Raw genomic sequence first — 20,762 nt, 5'->3', positions numbered from 1 at the left:
CAAGTCTCTCACCATTGCCGCTTGCGATAGACCACCTTCTACCCCCAGCTGTGCCCTAGACACCATATGTGAATTGATTGCCCGCCATCTATCTTCAGAGCTTGTGCTGTTAGGTGACCAAACTGGGACATGCTTAACACCCCGGCCATCCAACAATCTTAACTTGATGCCCTCAATCTCACACAAATTATCAATGAACCTAGGTGCAACCACAAGTCCGTAAACATGGGCACCCTCATAGATATCATCCTAACCAACCTGCCCTCCAAGTACACCTCTGCTGTCTTCAACCAGGATAACAGTGATCACTGCCTCATTGCCTGCATCCGTAGTGGGTCTGCGGTCAAACGACCACCCATCATTACTGTCAAACACTCACTAAAACACTTCAGCGAGCAGACCTTTCTAATCGACCTGGCCCGGGTATCCTGGAAGGATATTGACCCCGTCTGCAGAGGATGCCTGGTTATTCTTTAAAAGTGCATTCCTCACCATCTTAAATAAGCATGCCCCTTTCAAAAGATGTAGATCCAGGAAAAGATATAGCCCTTGGTTCACTCCAGACCTGACTGCCCTTGACCAGCACAAAAACATCCTGTGGCGTACTGCATTAGCATCGAATAGCCCCCGTGATATGACACTTCTCAGGGAAGTTAGGAACCAATATACGCATTCAGTTAGGAAAGCAAAGGCTAGCTTTTTCAAACAGAAATGTGCATCCTGTAGCACAAACTCCATGGGACACTGTAAAGTCCATGGAAAATAAGAGCACCTCCTCCCAGCTGCCTACTGCGCTGAGGCTATGAAACACTGTCACCACTGATACATCCACTATAATTGAGAATTTCTATAAGCATTTTTCTATGGCTGGCTATGCTTTCCACCTGGCTACCCCTACCACGCTCAACAGCCCTCCACCCCTCAGAGCAACTTGCCAAAACCTCCCCCATTTCTCCTTCACCCAAATCCAGATAGCTGATGTTCTGAAAGATCTCAAAAATCTGGACCCCTGCAAATCAGGCTAGGCAATCTGGAACCTCTTTTTCTAAAATTATCTGCCGAAAGTGTTGCAATCCCTATTACCAGCCTGTTCAATCTCTCTTTCATATCGTCTGAGATCCCTAAAGATTGGAAAGATGCCGCGGTATTCCCCTCTTAAAAGGGGGAGACACTTTAGACCCAAACTGCTACAGACCTATATCCATCCTACCAGGCCTTTCTAAGGTCTTCGAAAGCCAAGTTAACAAACAGATCACCGACAATTTCGAATCCCACCGTACCTTCTCCACTATGCAATCTGGTTTCAGAGCTGGTCAGGGGTTCACCTCAGCCTCAGCCATGCTCAAGGTCCTAAATGATCATAACCGCCATCGATAAGAGACAATACTGTGCAGGCGTGTTCATCGACCTGGCCAAGGCTTTCGACTATGTCAATCACCACATTCTTATCGGCAGACTCGACAGCCTTGGTTTCTCAGATGACTGCCTCGCCTGGTTCACTAACTGTTTCTCTGACAGAGCTCAGTGTGGCAAATCGGACGGCCTGTTGTCCAGAACTCAGTCTCTATGAGGGTGCCACAGGGTTCAATTCTCAGGCCTACTCTTTTCTCTGTATACATCAATGATGTCGCTCTTGCTGCTGGTGATTCTCTGATCCACCTCTACGCAGACGACACCATTCTGTATACTTCTGGCCCTTCTTTGGACACTGTGTCAACTAACCTCCAGATGAGCTTCAATGCCATCCAACACTCTTTCCGTGGCCTCAAACTGCTCTTAAATGCAAGTAAAACTAAATGCATACTCTTCAACCGACCGCTGCCCACACCTACCTGCCCGTCCATCATCACTACAGTTCTGACTTAGAATATGTGGACAACTACAAATACCTAGGTGTCTGGTTAGACTGTAAACTCTCCTTCCAGACTCACATTAAGCATCTCCAATCCAAAATGAAATCTAGAATCGGCTTCCTACTTCGCAACAAAGCATCCTTCACTCATGCTGCCGAACGTACCCTCGTAAAACTGACTATCCTACCGATCCTTGACGTTGGCGATGTCATTTACACAATAGCCTCCAACACTCTACTCAGCAAATTGGATGCAGTCTATCACAGTGCCATCCGTTTTGTCACCAAAGCCCCATTTACTACCCACCACTGCGACCTGTATTCTCTCATTGGCTGGCCCTAGCTTCATATTCGTCGCCAAACCCACTGGCTCCAGGTCATCTATAAGTCTTTGCTAGGTAAAGCACAGCCTTAACTCAGGTAACTGGTCACCTTAGCAGCACCCACCCATAGCATGCACTCCAGCAGGTATATTTCACTGGTCACCCCCAAAGCCAATTCCTCCTTTGGCCGCTTTTCCTTTCAGTTCTCTGCTGCCAATGACGGGAATGAACTGCAAATATCAATGAATTTGGAGACTTAAATCTCCCTCACTAATAATAAACACCAGCTGTCAGAGCAACTCACAGATCACCTGAACATAGCCCATCTGTAAATAGCCCATCCAACTACCTCAGCCTCAAACTGTTTTTTATTTAATTTATTTTTCTCATTTGCACCCCAGTATCTCTACTTGCACACTCATCTTCTGCACATCTATCACTCCAGGGTTTATTGCTATATTGTAATTATTTCACCTTATGCCTTATTTATTACCTTAACTCCCTTATCCTACCTCATTTGCACACACTTTGTTGCCTTTTCTACTGTATTATTGACAGTATGTTTGTTTTACTCCATGTGTAACACCGTGTTGTTGTTTGTGTCGCACTGCTTTGCTTTATCTTGGCCAGGTCGCAGTTGTAAATGAGAACTTGTTCTCAACTAGCCTACCTGGTTAAATAAAGGTGTTCTCAACTAGCCTACCTGGTTAAATAAAGGTGTTCTCAACTAGCCTACCTGGTTAAATAAAGGTGTTCTCAACTAGCCTACCTGGTTAAATAAAGGTGTTCTCAACTAGCCTACCTGGTTAAATAAAGGTGTTCTCAACTAGCCTACCTGGTTAAATAAAGGTGTTCTCAACTAGCCTACCTGGTTAAATAAAGGTGAAATAAATCAAATAAAAATCATGTCTATCTCCTATCATCATGACAGTCCTCCTATCACATCATCATGTCTCTCCTCGTATCCCATCATCCTGTCTCTACTCCTATCACATCATCATGCCTCTCCTCTCCTCCTATCCCATCATCCTGTCTCTCCTCCTATCCCATCATCATGTCCCTCCTCACCTCCTAACCCATTATCATGTCCCTCCTCTCCTCCTAACCCATCATCATGTCCCTCCTCTCCTCCTATCCCATTATCATGTCCCTCCTCTCCTCTTATCCCATCATCATGTCTCTCCTCGTATCCCATCATCCTGTCTCTACTCCTATCACATCATCATGCCTCTCCTCTCCTCCTATCCCATCATCCTGTCTCTCCTCCTATCCCATCATCATGTCCCTCCTCACCTCCTAACCCATCATCATGTCCCTCCTCTCCTCCTATCCCATCATCATGTCTCTCCTCCTATCCCATCATCATGTCCCTCCTCTCCTCTTATCCAATCATCATGCCTCTCCTCCTATCCCATCATCATGTCTCTCCTCCTATCCCATCATCATGTCTCTCCTCCTATCCCATCATCATCTCTCTCCTCCTATCCCATCATCATGTCCCTCCTCTCCTCTTATCCCATCATCATGTCTCTCCTCCTATCCCATCATCATGTCCCTCCTCTCCTCCTAACCCATCATCATGTCTGTCATCCTATCAAATCATCTAATCTCTCCTCTTATGCCATCACGTCTCTCCTCCGATCTCATAATCATGTCTCTCCTCTCCTCCTGCCCCATAATCACGTCTCTCCTCCTATCCCATCATCATGTCTCTCCTCCGATCTCATAATCATGTCTCTTATTCCATCATGATGTCTCTCCTCCAATCCTATCATCATGTCTCTCCTCTCCTCTCTTCCTATCCAATCATCATGTCTCTCCTCCTATCGCATCATCATGTCTCTCCTCCTATCCCATAATAATGTATCTCCTCCTTTCTCATCATGTCTCTCCTCCAATCCTATCATCATGTCTCTCCTCTCCTCTCCTCTCCTCTCCTCCTATCCCATCATCATGTCTCTCCTCCTTTCTCATCATGATGTCTCTCCTCCAATCCTATCATCATGTCTCTCCTCTCCTCTCCTCCTATCCCATCATCATGTCTCTCCTCCTTTCTCATCATGATGTCTCTCCTCCTATCCTATCATCATGTCTCTCCTCCTATCCCATCATCATGTCTCTCCTCCTATCCCATCATCATGTCTCTCCTCCTATCCCATCATCATGTCTCTTATTCCATCATGATGTCTCTCCTCCAATCTCATCATCATGTCTCTACTTCTATCCCATCATCATGTCTCCTCCTATCCCATCATCATGTCTCTCCTCCTATCCCATCATCATGCATTGTGAAATGTTTTAATTTAATTTGCGGTTAATGAAGTATCATTGAACGCTGGAACATAGTTTTTACATTTTTCTTTGATTCCAGACCTTAGTGTAAGTAAATTGCTGCTAAAAGTAAATGTATGCTAAACTATCTTCAGTCTTTGTGAATGGGATGCTAAGCTAACATCTGTCTAAGTGAATGGGATGCTAATCTAACATTAGTCTACCACTCCCTTGTGTGTTTTCTGTAGGCTGGAAGCTGAACCCAATGGTGGGAGCTGTCTATGGTCCTGAATTGTATGCAGGTAAAACTCCACTGATACATACGACACAACAACCCCTCGCTATCACAGTACATCTCACATTCTCTCTCTCTCTCTCCCCTCTCTCTCCCCCCTCTCTCTCTGTCCCCTCTCCCTCTCTCTCTCTCTCTCTCTCTCTCTCCCCACTCCCTCTCTCTCCTCTCTCTCTCTCTTTATCTCTCTCCCCTCTCTCCCCCTCTCTCTCTCCCTCTCCCTCTCTCTCTCCCCCTCTCTCTCTCTCTCTCTCCCTCTCTCTCTCTCTCTCCCCCTCTCCCTCTTTCTCCCTCTTTCTCTCTCTCTCTCTCTCTCTCTCTCCCCCTTTGTCTCTCTCTCTCTCTCTCCCCCTCTCTCCCTCTCTCTCCCCCTCTCTCTCCCGCCTCTCCCTCTCTCCCCCTCTCTCTCTCCCCCTCTGTCTCTCTCTCTCTCCCCCTCTTTCTCTCTCCCCTCCTCTCTCCCCCCTCTCCCTCTCTCTCCCCCCTCTCTCTCTCCCTCTCTCCCTCTCTCTCCCCCTCTCTCTCCCCCTCCCTCTCCCTCTCTCTCTCTCTCTCTCCCCTCCTCTCTCCCCCTCTCCCTCTCTCTCTCTCTGTCTCTCTCTCTCTCTCTCTCTCATATAAGCCGGTATGTATGTGGTGTTGTGTATTAACGTGTGTGCGTAAATGCTCCTTTCATTTAGAGAAAGTGCTGTGACTGTCTGCGGACTTTAACACCTCTCCATCTTGCTCATTAGACTGAAATCTGTTCATTCCAAGAAGCTTTACTGCTCTAAATAACAGCCATCCATCTATTTTATTTCTCCTCCCCTCCCCCTCTCCTCCCCCTCCTGCCCTCCCCTCCCCCTCTCCTCCCCCTCCTGCCCTCCCCTCCCCTCTCCTCCCCCTCCTGCCCTCCCCTCCCCCCCCTCCTCCCCCTCCTGCCCTCCCCTCCCCCTCCCCCCTCCCCCCTCCTGCCCTCCCCTCCCCCTCTCCTCCCCCTCCTGCCCTCCCCTCTCCCCTCATCCACCCCCTTTCCTCCCCACTCCTCCCCCTCATCCACTCCCCTCACGATCCTGAACCCTAATATATTGAGTCGTCTTAAACATGCCAGTAAAGTTTGCCAAGCCTAAACGACGCCATATGCCTCTGCAAGTCCCATGTGGCAGCCATGGTGGAGGGGTGTGTGTGTGGTGTGTGTGTGTGTGTGTGTGTGTGTGTGTGTGTGTGTGTGTGTGTGTGTGTGTGTGTGTGTGTGTGTGTGTGTGTGTGTGTGTGTGTGTGTGTGTGTGTGTGTGTGTGTGTGTGTGTGTGTGTGTGTGTGTGTGTGTGTGTGTGTGTGTGTGTGTGTGTGTGTGTGTGTGTGTGTGTGTGTGTGTGTGTGTGTGCGTGCGTGCGTGTGTGTGTGTGTGCGTGTGCGTGTGTTGGTTGGTTGGCATGTGTGTGTGCGTGCGTGTTGGTGCGTGCGTGCGTGCGTGTGTGTGTGTGTGTGTGTGTTGGTTGGTGCGTGTGTGTGTGGGTGTGTGTGCGTGCGTGCGTGTGTGTGTGTGTGTAGGTTGGTGCGTGTGTGTGCGTGCATGCATGTGTGTGCGTGTGTGTGTTGGTTGGTGCGTGTGTGTGTGTGTGTGTGTGTGTGTGTGCATGTGCGTGTGCGTGTGTGTGTGTGTGTGTGTGTGTGTGTGTGTGTGTGTGTGTGTGTGTGTGTGTGTGTGTGTGTGTGTGTGCGTGCGTGTGTGTGTGTGTGCGTGCGTGTGTGTGTTGGTTGGTGCGTGCGTGTGTGTGTTGGTTGGTGGGTGTGCGTGTGTGTGTGTGTGTGGTGGTGGGTGTGTGTGTGTGTTGGTGGGTGTGTGGGTGTGCGTGTGTTTCCAAAACAACCTATATACAGTGGGGCAAAAAAGTATTTATTTAGTCAGCAATCCAGAAAATCACATTGTAGGATCACATTTTTTATGAATTTATTTGCAAATTATATTGGAAAATAAGTATTTGGTCAATAAAAAAAAGTTTATCTCAATACTTTGTTATATACCCTTTGTTGGCAATGACAGAGGTCAAAGGTTTTCTGTAAGTCTTCACAAGGTTTTCACACACTGTTGCTGGTATTTTGGCCCATTCCTCCATGCAGATCTCCTCTAGAGCAGTGATGTTTTGGGGCTGTTGGTGGGCAACACGGACTTTCAACTCCCTCCAAAGATTTTCTATGGGGTTGAGATCTGGAGACTGGCTAGGCCATTCCAGGACCTTGAAATGCTTCTTACGAAACCACTCCTTCATTGCCCGGGCAGAGTGTTTGGGGTCATTGTCATGCTGAAAGACCCAGCCACGTTTCATCTTCAATGCCCTTGCTGATGGAAGGAGGTTTTCACTCAAAATCTCACAATACATGGCCCCATTCATTCTTTCCTTTACACGGATCAGTCGTCCTGGTCCCTTTGCAGAAAAACAGCCCCAAAGCATGATGTTTCCACCCCCATGCTTCACAGTAGGTATGGTGTTCTTTGGATGCAACTCAGCATTCTTTGTCCTCCTCCTGGTTTATTCTGACCATATGACATTCTCCCAATCTCCTTCTGGATCATCAAAATGTTCTCTAGCAAACTTCAGACGGGCCTGGACATGTACTGGCTTAAGCAGGGGGACACGTCTGGCACTGCAGGATTTGAGTCCCTGGCGGCGTAGTGTGTTACTGATGGTAGGCTTTGTTACTTTGGTCCCAGCTCTCTGCAGGTCATTCACTAGGTCCTCCCGTGTGGTTCTGGGATTTTTGCTCACCGTTCTTGTGATCATTTTGACCCCAGGTGGTGAGATCTTGCGTGGAGCCCCAGATCGAGGGAGATTATCAGTGGTCTTGTATGTCTTCCATTTCCTAATAATTGCTCCCACAGTTGATTTCTTCAAACCAAGCTGCTTACCTATTGCAGATTCAGTCTTCCCAGCCTGGTGCAGGTCTACAATTTTGTTTCTGGTGTCCTTTGACAGCTCTTTGGTCTTGGCCATAGTGGAGTTTGGAGTATGACTGTTTGAGGTTGTGGACATGTGTCTTTTATACTGATAACAAGTTCAAACAGGTGCCATTAATACAGGTAACGAATGGAGGACAGAGGAGCCTCTAAAAGAAGAAGTTACAGGTCTGTGAGAGCCGGAAATCTTGCTTGTTTGTAGGTGACCAAATACTTATTTTCCACCATAATTTTGCAAATAAATTCATTAAAAATCCTACAATGTGATTTTCTGGATTTTTTTTCTCATTTTGTCTGTCATAGTTGAAGTGTACCCATGATGAAAATTACAGGCCTCTCTCATCTTTTTAAGTGGGAGAACTTGCACAATTGGTGGCTGACTAAATACTTTTTTGCCCCACTGTAACTCCCTTCTCCCATCCTCACTTCCCTCCGTTCTTCCCTCCACTACTCCTCTTCCTCCCTCCTTTTCTTTCAAAATATGAAAAAATAAATATTCTTGTAGCGGAAGTGTTGGGTCTGGATTTCATCTGGAATCATTCAAGCTGCGTTTAATCTACTTTGGGAGGGAATAGAGCGAGATGTAACGGCCGTTAATCACTCTTTATCAGTGTGGTGTCCAAAGGCGAGGATCAGCTGATTTGGAGTGTGTGTGTGACAGAACACTCCGTCTCCATTCCTGTGGTTGGCTACAGGTTTATTGTGTTCAAATCCCTTTCAGATAGAATGCCGGATGAGGGGAGAGAGAGAGGAGAGGATAGAGAGAGAAAGAGAGGGGAAGGAGCGAGAGAGAGGAGAGAGAGAGCAGATAATGCTTGCAGAGCTGAAATAGGCCGATATCCGCTAATTATCAAAATCCAGAAAAGAGCCATTAAATTCTACAACCACCTAAAAGGAAGCGATTCCCAAACCTTCCACAACAAAGCCATCACCAATCAAAACAAATCAAATCAAATCAAATCAAATTTTATTTGTCACATACACATGGTTAGCAGATGTTAATGCGAGTGTAGCGAAATGCTTGTGCTTCTAGTTCCGACAATGCAGTAATAACGAACAAGTAATCTAACTAACAATTCCAAAAAAACTACTGTCTTATAACACAGTGTAAGGGGATAAAGAATATGTACATAAGGATATATGAATGAGTGATGGTACAGAGCAGCATAGGCAAGATACAGTAGATGATATCGAGTACAGTATATACATATGAGATAAGTATGTAAACCAAGTGGCATAGTTAAAGTGGCTAGTGATACATGTATTACATAAGGATGCAGTCGATGATATAGAGTACAGTATCAACGTATGCATATGAGATGAACAATGTAGGGTAAGTAACATTATATAAGGTAGCATTGTTTAAAGTGGCTAGTGATATATTTACATCATTTCCCATCAATTCCCATGATTAAAGTGGCTGGAGTAGAGTCAGTGTCATTGACAGTGTGTTGGCAGTAGCCACTCAATGTTAGTGGTGGCTGTTTAACAGTCTGATGGCCTTGAGATAGAAGCTGTTTTTCAGTCTCTCGGTCCCAGCTTTGATGCACCTGTACTGACCTCGCCTTCTGGATGACAGCGGGGTGAACAGGCAGTGGCTCGGGTGGTTGATGTCCTTGATGATCTTTATGGCCTTCCTGTAGCATCGGGTGGTGTAGGTGTCCTGGAGGGCAGGTAGTTTGCCCCCGGTGATGCGTTGTGCAGACCTCACTACCCTCTGGAGAGCCTTACGGTTGAGGGCGGTGCAGTTGCCATACCAGGCGGTGATACAGCCCGCCAGGATGCTCTCGATTGTGCATCTGTAGAAGTTTGTGAGTGCTTTTGGTGACAAGCCGAATTTCTTCAGCCTCCTGAGGTTGAAGAGGCGCTGCTGCGCCTTCCTCACGATGCTGTCTGTGTGAGTGGACCAATTCAGTTTGTCTGTGATGTGTATGCCGAGGAACTTAAAACTTGCTACCCTCTCCACTACTGTTCCATCGATGTGGATGGGGGTGTTCCCTCTGCTGTTTCCTGAAGTCCACAATCATCTCCTTAGTTTTGTTGACGTTGAGTGTGAGGTTATTTTCCTGACACCACACTCCGAGGGCCCTCACCTCCTCCCTGTAGACCGTCTCGTCATTGTTGGTAATCAAGCCTACCACTGTTGTGTCGTCCGCAAACTTGATGATTGAGTTGGAGGCGTGCATGGCCACGCAGTCGTGGGTGAACAGGGAGTACAGGAGAGGGCTCAGAACGCACCCTTGTGGGGCCCCAGTGTTGAGGATCAGCGGGGAGGGGATGTTGTTGCCTACCCTCACCACCTGGGGGCGGCCCGTCAGGAAGTCCAGTACCCAGTTGCACAGGGCGGGGTCGAGACCCAGGGTCTCGAGCTTGATGACGAGCTTGGAGGGTACTATGGTGTTGAATGCCGAGCTGTAGTCGATGAACAGCATTCTCACATAGGTATTCCTCTTGTCCAGATGGGTTAGGGCAGTGTGCAGTGTGGTTGAGATTGCATCGTCTGTGGACCTATTTGGGCGGTAAGCAAATTGGAGTGGGTCAAGGGTGTCAGGTAGGGTGGAGGTGATGTGGTCCTTGACTAGTCTCTCAAAGCACTTCATGATGACGGATGTGAGTGCTACGGGCGGTAGTCGTTTAGCTCAGTTACCTTAGCTTTCTTGGGAACAGGAACAATGGTGGCCCTCTTGAAGCATGTGGGAACAGCAGACTGGTATAGGGATTGATTGAATATGTCCGTAAACACACCGGCCAGCTGGTCTGCGCATGCTCTGAGGGCGCGGCTGGGGATGCCGTCTGGGCCTGCAGCCTTGCGAGGGTTAACACGTTTAAATGTCTTACTCACTTCGGCTGCAGTGAAGGAGAGACCGCATGTTTCCGTTGCAGGCCGTGTCAGTGGCACTGTATTGTCCTCAAAGCGGGCAAAAAGTTATTTAGTCTGCCTGGGAGCAAGACATCCTGGTCCGTGACTGGGCTGGGTTTCTTCCTGTAGTCCGTGATTGACTGTAGACCCTGCCACATGCCTCTTGTGTCTGAGCCGTTGAATTGAGATTCTACTTTGTCTCTGTACTGGCGCTTAGCTTGTTTGATAGCCTTGCGGAGGGAATAGCTGCACTGTTTGTATTCAGTCATGTTACCAGACACCTTGCCCTGATTAAAAGCAGTGGTTCGTGCCTTCAGTTTCACACGAATGCTGCCATCAATCCACGGTTTCTGGTTAGGGAATGTTTTAATCGTTGCTATGGGAACGACATCTTCAACGCACGTTCTAATGAACTCGCACACCGTATCAGCGTATTCGTCAATGTTGTTGTCTGACGCAATACGAAACATCTCCCAGTCCACGTGATGGAAGCAGTCTTGGAGTGTGGAGTCAGCTTGGTCGGACCAGCGTTGGACAGACCTCAGCGTGGGAGCTACAGAGAGATGAACCCGGAGAAGTGTCCCCTAAGCAAGCTGGTCCTGGGGCTCTGTTCACAAACACAAACAGACACCACAGAGCCCCAGGACAGCAACACAATTAGACCCAACCAAATCATGAGAAAACTAAAATATAATTACTTGACACATTGGAAAGAATTAACAAAAAAAACAGAGCAAACTAGAATGCTATTTGGCCCTAAACAGAGAATACACAGTGGCAGAATACCTGACCACTGTGACTGACCCAAATTTAAGGAAAGCTTTGAGTATGTACAGACTCAGGAAGCATAGCCTTGGTATTGAGAAAGGCCACCGTAGGCAGTCCTGGCTCTCAAGAGAAGACAGGCTATGTCCACACTGACCACAAAATGAGGTGGAAACTGAACTGCACTTCCTAACCTCCTTGCCAATGTATGACCATATTAGAGACACATACTTCCCTCAGATTACACATACCCACGAAGAATTTCAAAACAAACCCCATTTTGATAAACTCCCATATCTACTGGGTGAAATACCACAGTGTGGTACCACAGCAGCAAGATGTGTGACCTGTTGCCACAAGAAAAAGGCAACCAGTGAAGAACAAACACGATTGTAAATACAACCCGTGCATTGGCTTGCATAAGTATTCACCAATTTGGCATTTTTCCTATTTTGTTTTTTATTGTGGTACAAACAAGCAATAAGACAAAAAAAACGGAAAACTTGAGAGTGTAACTATTCACCCCCCATGTCAATACTTTGTAGAGCCACCTTTTGCAGCAATTACAGCTGCAAGTATCTTGGGGTATGTCTCTATAAGCTTGGCACATCTAGCCACTGGGATTTTTGCCCCTTCTTCAACGAAAAACTGCTCCAGCTCCCTCAATTGGATTGAGGTCTGGGCTTTGACTAGGCCATTCCAAGACATTTAAATGTTTCCCCTTGAACCACTCGAGTGTTGTTTTAGCAGTATGTTTAGGGTCAATGTCCTGCTGGAAGGTGAACCTCTGTCCCAGTCTCAAATCTCTGGAAGACTGAAACAGGTTTCCCTCAATAATTTCCATGTATTTAGCGCCATCCATCATTGCTTCAATTCTGACCAGTTTCCCAGTCCCTGCAGATGACAAACATCCCCACAGCATGATGGTGCCACCACCATGCTTCACTGTGGGGATGGTATTCTCTGGGTGATGAGAGGTGTTGGGCTTGCGCCAGACATTGCGCTCTCCTTGATGGCCCAAAAGCTCAATTTTTGTCTCATCTGACCAGAGTACCTTCTTCCATATGTTTGGGGAGTCTCCTACATTGCTTATTTTTTCTTTAAGCAATGGCTTTTTTTCTGGCCACTCTTCCGTAAAGCCCAGCTCTGTGGAGTGTACGGCTTAAAGTGGTCCTATGGACAGATACTCCCATCTCTGCTGTGAAGCTTTGCAGCTCCTTCAGGGTTATCTTTGGTCTCCTTGATGCCTCTCTGATTAATGTTCTCCTTGCCTGGTCCGTGAGTTTTGGTGGGCGGCCCTCTCTTGGCAGGTTTATTGTGGTGCCATATACTTTTAATTTTTAAATAATGGATATAACGGTGCTCTGCGGGATGTTCAAATTTTGGGATATTTGTTTATAACCCAACCCTGATCTGTACTTCTCCACAACTTTGTTCCTGATCTGTTTGGAGAGCTCCTTGGTCTTCATTGTGCCGCTTGCTCGGTGATGCCCCTTGCTTAGTGGTGTTGCAGACTCTGGGATCTTTCAGAACAGGTGTATATATACTGAGATCATGTGACAGATCATGTGACACTTAAATAAAGTCCCCCTGTGTGCAATCTAACTAATTATGTGACATCTGAAGGTAATTGGTTGCACCAGATCTTATTTAGGGGCTTCTTAGCAAAGGCGGTGATTACAAATGCATGCACCACTTTTCAGTTTTTTTTTAATTTTTTTGTTATTTTTTCATTTCACCAATTTAGATTATTTTTTGTATGTCCATTACATGAAATCCAAATAAAAATCCATTTAACTTCTTGACACTACCCATCCCGTTAGCGGGATAATTGTCATCAACAACCGTTTTTATATCCAAAATACCTCTGTTTGTTTGGCGCGTTATGTTCAGAAATCCACAGGCTCGAGCGGTCACGACAACGCAGATGAAAATTCCAAATAGTATCCGTAATGTCCACAGAAACATGTCAAACATTTATTATAATCAATCCTCAGATTGTTTTTAAAATATATAATCGATAATATATTAACCGGCACTGTCTTTTTCAGTAGGAGAGGGAGAGACGATGGCTGCCCAAGCTCTGTTGCGCAAGGAAAACTCATGCGAACACCTGAGGCGATGTTATCTTTCTCGCTCATTTTTTAAAATAAAAGCCCGAAACTATGTCTAAAGACTGTTGACTCCTTGAGGAAGCGATAGGGAAAGGAATCTGGTTGATATCCCTTTAAATGGAGCGAAGGCCAGCAATGGAACATGGAGCTTTCAAAATAGAAGCCACTTCCTGGTTTGATTTTCCTCAGGTTTCGCCTGCAATATCAGTTCTGTTATACTCACAGACAATATTATGACAGTTTTGGAAACCTTAGAGTGTTTTCTATCCTAATCTGTCAATTATATGCATATTCTAGCATATTGGCCTGTGAAATAGGCCGTTACATTGGGAACGTTATTTTTCCAAACATAAAAATAGTGCCGCCTAGCTGAAAGAGGTTAAATTACAGGTTGTAATGCAACAAAATAGGAAAAATGCCATGAATTGCAAGGCACTGTATTTATGTTTATTTATTTTCCCTTTTGTACTTTAACTATTTGCACATAATATGACATTTGAAATGTCTTTATTCTTTTGGAACATTTGAGTGTCATGTTTACTGTTCATTTTTTTTGTATATTTCACTTTTGTTTATTATCTACTTCACATCCTACTTCACTTCCTACTTCACTTCCTACTTCCCACTTCCTACTTCACTTCCTACTTCACTTCCTTTAGCAATGTTTCCCATGCCAATAAAGCCTATGAATTGAAATTGAGAGTGGAGAGAGAGAGTGAGAGTGAGTGAGAGAGAATGAGAGAGAGCTGCTGGTTAAATACACACACTTGGTTCTTTACCTTATCCACACTGATGGAGTAGGGTTGAACAGAGGCACTTCATTCATTAATCACTGTGCCTTTTTGAGGGTGTGTGTGTGTGTGTTTGCACTTATGTGTGTTTGTGTGTGTGTGTCCAGGACCACGGTGTGTGTGTGTGTGTGTGTGTGTGTGTGTGTGTGTGTGTGTGTGTGTGTGTGTGTTGTGTGTGACTGAGTGGAGTAGACTGTGTGGGTATGAAGGACAATGAGGGACATGCAATAGTGATTGATTGACTATGTCTGAGTATGTGTGTGTGTGTGTGTGTGTGTGTGTGTGTGTGTGCGTGTGCGTGTGCGTGTGCGTGTGCGTGTGCGTGTGTGCGTGTGCGTGTGTGCGTGTGTGTGTGTCCTAGTCTGAGTATATGCATACAGTTTAGCGTCAGAACATAACAAATAAGATTACAATGCAAAGCAAAGCATTAAGAGGAGCTTTTTAACTGCTGACAGATGTGCAGGTTGGAAAGGTGACGTTAGTTTGACTGCGGAGTGTCTCACTCTGCCATGATTTGATTGGTCCAAAACGCGGACGAGGTCACAGTCATTTGCTGACCCCGCCTTTTATTGCTAAATCAAGTTAAGGTGTTTAAAAAACAAGAACCCATACATTTCTCGTGTGTGTGTATGTGGTGTCCTGTGTGTGTGTATGTGGTGTGTGTGTGTGTGTGTGTGTGTGTGTGTGTGTGTGTGTGTGTGTGTGTGTGTGTGTGTGTGTGTGTGTGTGTGGTGTCCTGTCCTGTCCTGTGTGTGTGGTGTCCTGTGTGTGTGGTGTCCTGTGTGCCTCAGTTGGTGGAGCACGGAGTTGCATCGTCCGGGTTGTGGGTTCGATTCCCACGGGCGGACTAGAATGAAAAAAGTAAACAAACGTATGCACATTAAGGCCGTATAGGAGAAGGCCGTATAGGAGAAGCCTGTATAGCAGAAGCCTGTATAGGAGAAGGCTGTATAGGAGAAGCCTGTATATGAGAAGGCTGTATAGGAGAAGCCTGTATAGGAGAAGCCTGTATAGGAGAAGCCTGTATAGGAGAAGCCTTCCAGGACAACTAAGACCGATGCATTGTGGCGTAACACAGAAAGCCATGGCCATGTTTAGACAGGATTCAAGTCTCTTCTCCTATCCCATCATTCTTGTTTCCCAAATGGCACCCTATTCCCTTTATAGTGCACTTTCTTTGGCCAGGCCCATAGGGGACGAGGGTGCACTTTCTTTGGCCAGGGCCCATAGAGGACGAGGGTGCCATTTGGGACGTAACCACGGTCTGAAGATTGAGACTGGAGTTAAAATGTGTGTTTAGTCAACTATACACACATGAACACTTCCACATACGAAACACCTCACACGCATACAAAACACTCACAACTCGATATTTTTCTTGCGCCGTGTCACTATAGCAACGATATAGTGTACATGCCCGGCATGTTAGCGTTGTCATGGCAACAGTTAGAAGGAGGAGGTCAAGGTGTTCTACTGTACAGCGGCAAGGAAGAAACATTTGTTATCTATCATCATCATTGACAACACCATTAAAACCTCTTTGGCCTAGGCATGCCGCTAGCGCCCCACCTCGACAACATCCGGTGTTATTTCAGAGCGCGAAATTCAAAATAAAAAATTTGTAATATTAAACATTCATGATAATACAAGTGTCTTACATCGTTTTAAAGCTTAACTTTATAATCATTAATAATTACATCAAAATAAAGGTTAACTTCTTGTTAATCCAGCCGCTTTGCCAGAATTCAAAAAGGCTTTACGGTGAAAGCACACCATGCGATTATCTGAGGACAGCGCCCCTGCGTAAAAAAGCATTTCAAACATTTTCCAAACAAGCAGAGGCGTCACACGAAAGTCAGAAATAGCGATAAAATAAATCACTTACCTTTGAAGATCTTCCTCTGGTTGCAATCCCAAAGGGTCCCAGCTGCATCACAAATGGTCCTTTTGTTCGATAAAGTCCTTCTTTATATCCCAAAAAACTCAGTTTAGTTGGCGCACTTGATTCAGTAGTCCACCGGTTTCCCTCATTCAAAATGAATACAAATGAATTCCAAAAGTTACTAATAAACTTCGTCCAAACAAGTCAAACAAGTTTCTAATAAATCCTCAGGAACCCTAATATGTAAATAAATTATCAAATTTAAGATGGAGAATAGTACACTGCACAAAAAAAATAAAGGGAACACTTAAACAGCACAATGTAACTCCTAGTCAATCACACTTCTGTGAAATCAAACTGTCCACTTAGGAAGCAACACTGATTGACAATAAATTTCACATGCTGTTGTGCAAATGGAATAGACAACAGGTGGAAATTATAGGCAATTAGCAAGACACCCCCAATAAAGGAGTGGTTCTGCAGGGGGTGACCACAGACCACTTCTCAGTTCCTATGCTTCCAGGCTGATGTTTTGGTCACTTTTGAATGCTGGCGGTGCTTTCACTCTAGTGGTAGCATGAGACGGAGTCTACAACCCACACAAGTGGCTCAGGTAGTGCAGCTCATCCAGGATGGCACATCAATGCGAGCTGTGGCAAGAAGGTTTGCTGTGTCTGTCAGCGTAGTGTCCAGAGCATGGAGGCGCTACCAGGAGACAGGCCAGTACATCAGGAGATGTGGAGGAGGCCGTAGGAGGTCAACAACCCAGCAGCAGGACCGCTACCTCTGCATTTGTGCAAGGAGGAGCAGGAGGAGCACTGACAGAGCCCTGCAAAATGACCTCCAGCAGGCCACAAATGTGCATGTGTCTGCTCAAACGGTCAGAAACAGACTCCATGAGGGCCCGATGTCCACAGTTGGGGGTTGTGCTTACAGGCACAACCCCCTTGCCTGCCATATCAGTTCTGTTATACTCACAGATATTATTTTAACAGTTTTAGAAACTTTAGAGTGTTTTCTATCCAATTATATGCATATCCTAGCTTCTGGGCCTGAGTAACAGGAAGTTTACTTTGGGCACCTCAGTCATCCAAACTCCTGAATAGTGCCCCTTATCCCTACTAATAGTGACATCCACTACCACAAAGCTGTATTCCCACTACTACAACTTCTTTCACAACCAGAAATACTTCAAGACCACCAAGCACAAACATTGTCTTTAGGAAATGTCCTTTTCTGGTTGTTCAAATTCCTGCTCCTCAGAACACTGCCTGTTCAAACCCTCATTGGGTCTCTCCTCAAATTGACTGCAGTAGTTTATCATTCTAACTTGTTGTTTTCAGTCTGTCTCTGCCCAAGACTAAGACGAGAGCAGAGAGCCCGCTCATCTGTATGCAGGCCATTGTGGGTCATTATGAACTAGCCTTGTGTGTGTGTGTGTGTGTGTGTGTGTGTGTGTGTGTGTGTGTGTGTGTGTGTGTGTGTGTGTGTGTGTGTGTGTGTGTGTGTGTGTGTGTGTGTGTGTGTGTGTGTGTGTGTGTAATTATGAACTAGCCTTGTGTGTGTGTGTGTGTGTGTGTGTGTGTGTGAGGCTCACATGTTGATTGAAGGTTAAAGAGGGACCTTCGGCTTGGCAAACACTGAGACTCCTGCCTGCACTGGTGTGTGTGTGCGTACTGTGCGTACTGGCAACCCATCCAACCCTCACTCCCCTCGGCAGACTCTGCCACCCCTGCCGACCCTGGGCTGTCCCCTCCCAGTGTGTGTGTCTGCTGCTCCAAATAATACAACCCATCTGCTTCCTGACCCCACTGCCAGAACACTGGGTCTCTCTCCATCTCTCTCTTTCTCAACTAGGCACAGAGTGTGTTTTGTGTCACCTCCACCACTCTCTTTGTTTTCCTTCAGTCTGTCTATCCTTAGTTTTCCATCTCTCTTTATTTCACTCCATCTTATCCCTTTCTCCATTTTTAATTTTCTTTATTTCTCTCTCTGTCTAATTACTTCTCTCAGTCTAGTTCCCTCTCTCTTTCTGTCTAATTCCCTCTCTCTGTCTAATTATCTCTGTCTAGTTCCCTCTACCTCTGTCTAGTTCTCTCTGTCTAGTTCCCTCTCTGTCTCTGTCTAGTTCCCTCTCTGTCTAGTTCCCTCTATCTCTCTGTCTAGTTCCCTCTATCTCTCTGTCTATATCCCTCTCTGTCTAGTTCCCTCTCTGTCTAGTTCCCTCTATCTCTCTGTCTAGTTCTCTCTGTCTAGTTCCCTCTCTGTCTAGTTCCCTCTATCTCTCTGTCTAGGTCTCTCTGTGTCTAGTTCCCTCTCTCTCTCTGTCTAGTTCCCTCTCTCTCTCTGTCTAGTTCCTCTCTCTCTCTGTCTAGTTCCCTCTCTGTCTAGTTCCCTCTATCTCTCTGTCTAGGTCTCTCTGTGTCTAGTTCCCTCTCTCTCTCTGTCTAGTTCCCTCTTTTCTCTGTCTAGTTCCCTCTATCTCTCTGTCTAGTTCCCTCTCTCTCTCTGTCTAGTTCCCTCTCTGTCTAGTTCCCTCTCTGTCTAGTTCCCTCTCTGTCTAGTTCCCTCTCTGTCTAGTTCCCTCTCTGTCTAGTTCCCTCTCTCTCTCTGTCTAGTTCCCTCTCTGTCTAGTTCCCTCTCTGTCTAGTTCCCTCTCTGTCTAGTTCCCTCTATCTCTCTGTCTAGGTCTCTCTGTGTCTAGTTCCCTCTCTCTCTCTGTCTAGTTCCCTCTTTTCTCTGTCTAGTTCCCTCTATCTCTCTGTCTAGTTCCCTCTCTCTCTCTGTCTAGTTCCCTCTCTGTCTAGTTCCCTCTCTGTCTAGTTCCCTCTCTGTCTAGTTCCCTATATGTCTAGTTCGCTCTCTCTCTCTGTCTATATCCCTCTCTGTCTAGTTCTCTCTATGTCTAGTTCCCTCTCTGTCTAGTTCCCTCTCTGTCTAGTTCCCTCTCTGTCTAGTTCCCTCTCTGTCTAGTTCCCTCTCTGTCTAGTTCCATCTCTGTCTAGTTCCCTCTCTGTCTAGTTCACTCTCTGTCTATATCCCTCTCTGTCTAGTTCCATCTCTGTCTAGTTCCCTCTATCTCTCTGTCTAGTTCTCTCTCTGTCTAGTTCCCTCTCTGTCTAGTTCCCTCGTTCTGTCTAGTTCCCTCTGTCTAGTTTCCATCCTCTCTCTGTCTGTGCCAATACATTGTGTCTCACCTCCACCTCCCTACAGCCATACACACACACATACACAAACATACACACATACACACACACACATACACAAACACACAGACACACACATACATCAAGGTCTATTGTAACAGACATGAAAGTAAAACTATAGAGGGTAATATACATTTTAAACATTATAAACTGTCATTGTAATTAACTGTCTCTCTGTCTTCCTCTCTCTCTCCCTCCCTTGCCCCACCCCTCTCTCAATCCCCTTTCCCTCACCCCACCCGTCTCTCCCTCTCTCCTTTCTCTCTCTCTCTCCCACACCCCACCCCTCTCTCCCTCCCCTGTCCCTCCCCCCACCCCTCTCTCCCTCTCCTGTCCCTGTCCCTCGCCCCACCGCTCTCTCCCTCTCTCTTGCTCCCTGTCCCTCGCCCCACCACTCTCTCCTTCTCTCTCTCCTTCTCCCTCTCCCTGTCCCTCACCCCACCGCTCTCTCCCTCTCTCTTGCTCCCTGTCCCTCGCCCCACCACTCTCTCCTTCTCTCTCTCCTTCTCCCTCTCCCTGTCCCTCGCCCCACCGCTCTCTCCCTCTCTCTTGCTCCCTGTCCCTCACCCCACCACTCTCTCCTTCTCTCTCTCCTTCTCCCTCTCCCTGTCCGTTGCCCCACCCCTCTCGCTCTCTCTCTCCCTGTAGTGACAGGTTTTCCCTACCCTAGTACAGGAGCGGCAGTAGCCTATCGGGGAGCTCAGTTGAGAGGGAGGGGGCGGGCCGTCTATAACACATTCCGTGCCGCGCCCCCACCCCCACCCATGCCTGCCTACGGAGCGTGAGTATACACACACCCACACACACTCATACACTCACACACACACACACACACACCCACACACACTCACACACTCAGTGACAGATGAATGGAGAGTGGAAAACAAAAAGCCGTCTTCTAATAGAGTGGAAAATTGCTCTTCGGTTCAAAAATGGCCAAATTTGTCTCCATCTTTTTGATGTGTCATCCTTCATTCCTTCGTAAATGAGAGTGGCAGCATCCCTGGTCATGATTGGTGTGTGTGTGTGTGTGTGTGTGTGTGTGTGTGTGTGTGTGTGTGTATACATGGGTGTGTGTGTGTGTGTGTGTGTGTGTGTGTGTGTGTATACATGGGTGTGTGTGTATATACATGGGTGTGTGTGTGTATACGTGGGTGTGTGTGTGTGTGTGTGTGTGTAGATTAGGGGACTGGGCTACGGGTTACATCCCAAATGGCACCCTACTCCCTATATAGGGACCATAGCCCTCTGGTCAAAGTAGTGGACTATGTAGGGAATGGGGTTTCAGACGCAGAATAGAATAGTGGTGCAGCTACTTGTCTCTCTGTTACACCCACAGGGTTGTTTACCAGGACGCCTTCTATGGTGCAGAGATCTACGTAAGTGATTATCCTTCTTTCCTCTCTCTCTCTCTGTCTGTCTGTCTGTCTGTCTGTCTGTCTGTCTGTCTGTCTGTCTGTCTGTCTGTCT

At 46.6% G+C, this 20,762-nt stretch overlaps 1 pseudogene; it reads left to right on the top strand.

Annotated features, from left to right (window-relative positions):
- LOC121840861 overlaps nucleotides 1-20,762 on the top strand; it is a 96,893-nt pseudogene that overhangs the window by 58,229 nt on the left and 17,902 nt on the right.

The sequence above is a fragment of the Oncorhynchus tshawytscha genome, linkage group LG25 (assembly GCF_018296145.1).
Source record: "Oncorhynchus tshawytscha isolate Ot180627B linkage group LG25, Otsh_v2.0, whole genome shotgun sequence".
Taxonomy (NCBI): domain Eukaryota; kingdom Metazoa; phylum Chordata; class Actinopteri; order Salmoniformes; family Salmonidae; genus Oncorhynchus; species Oncorhynchus tshawytscha.
Note: the sequence above shows the minus strand (reverse complement) of the source record. Positions and strands in the feature narration are given on the sequence as shown.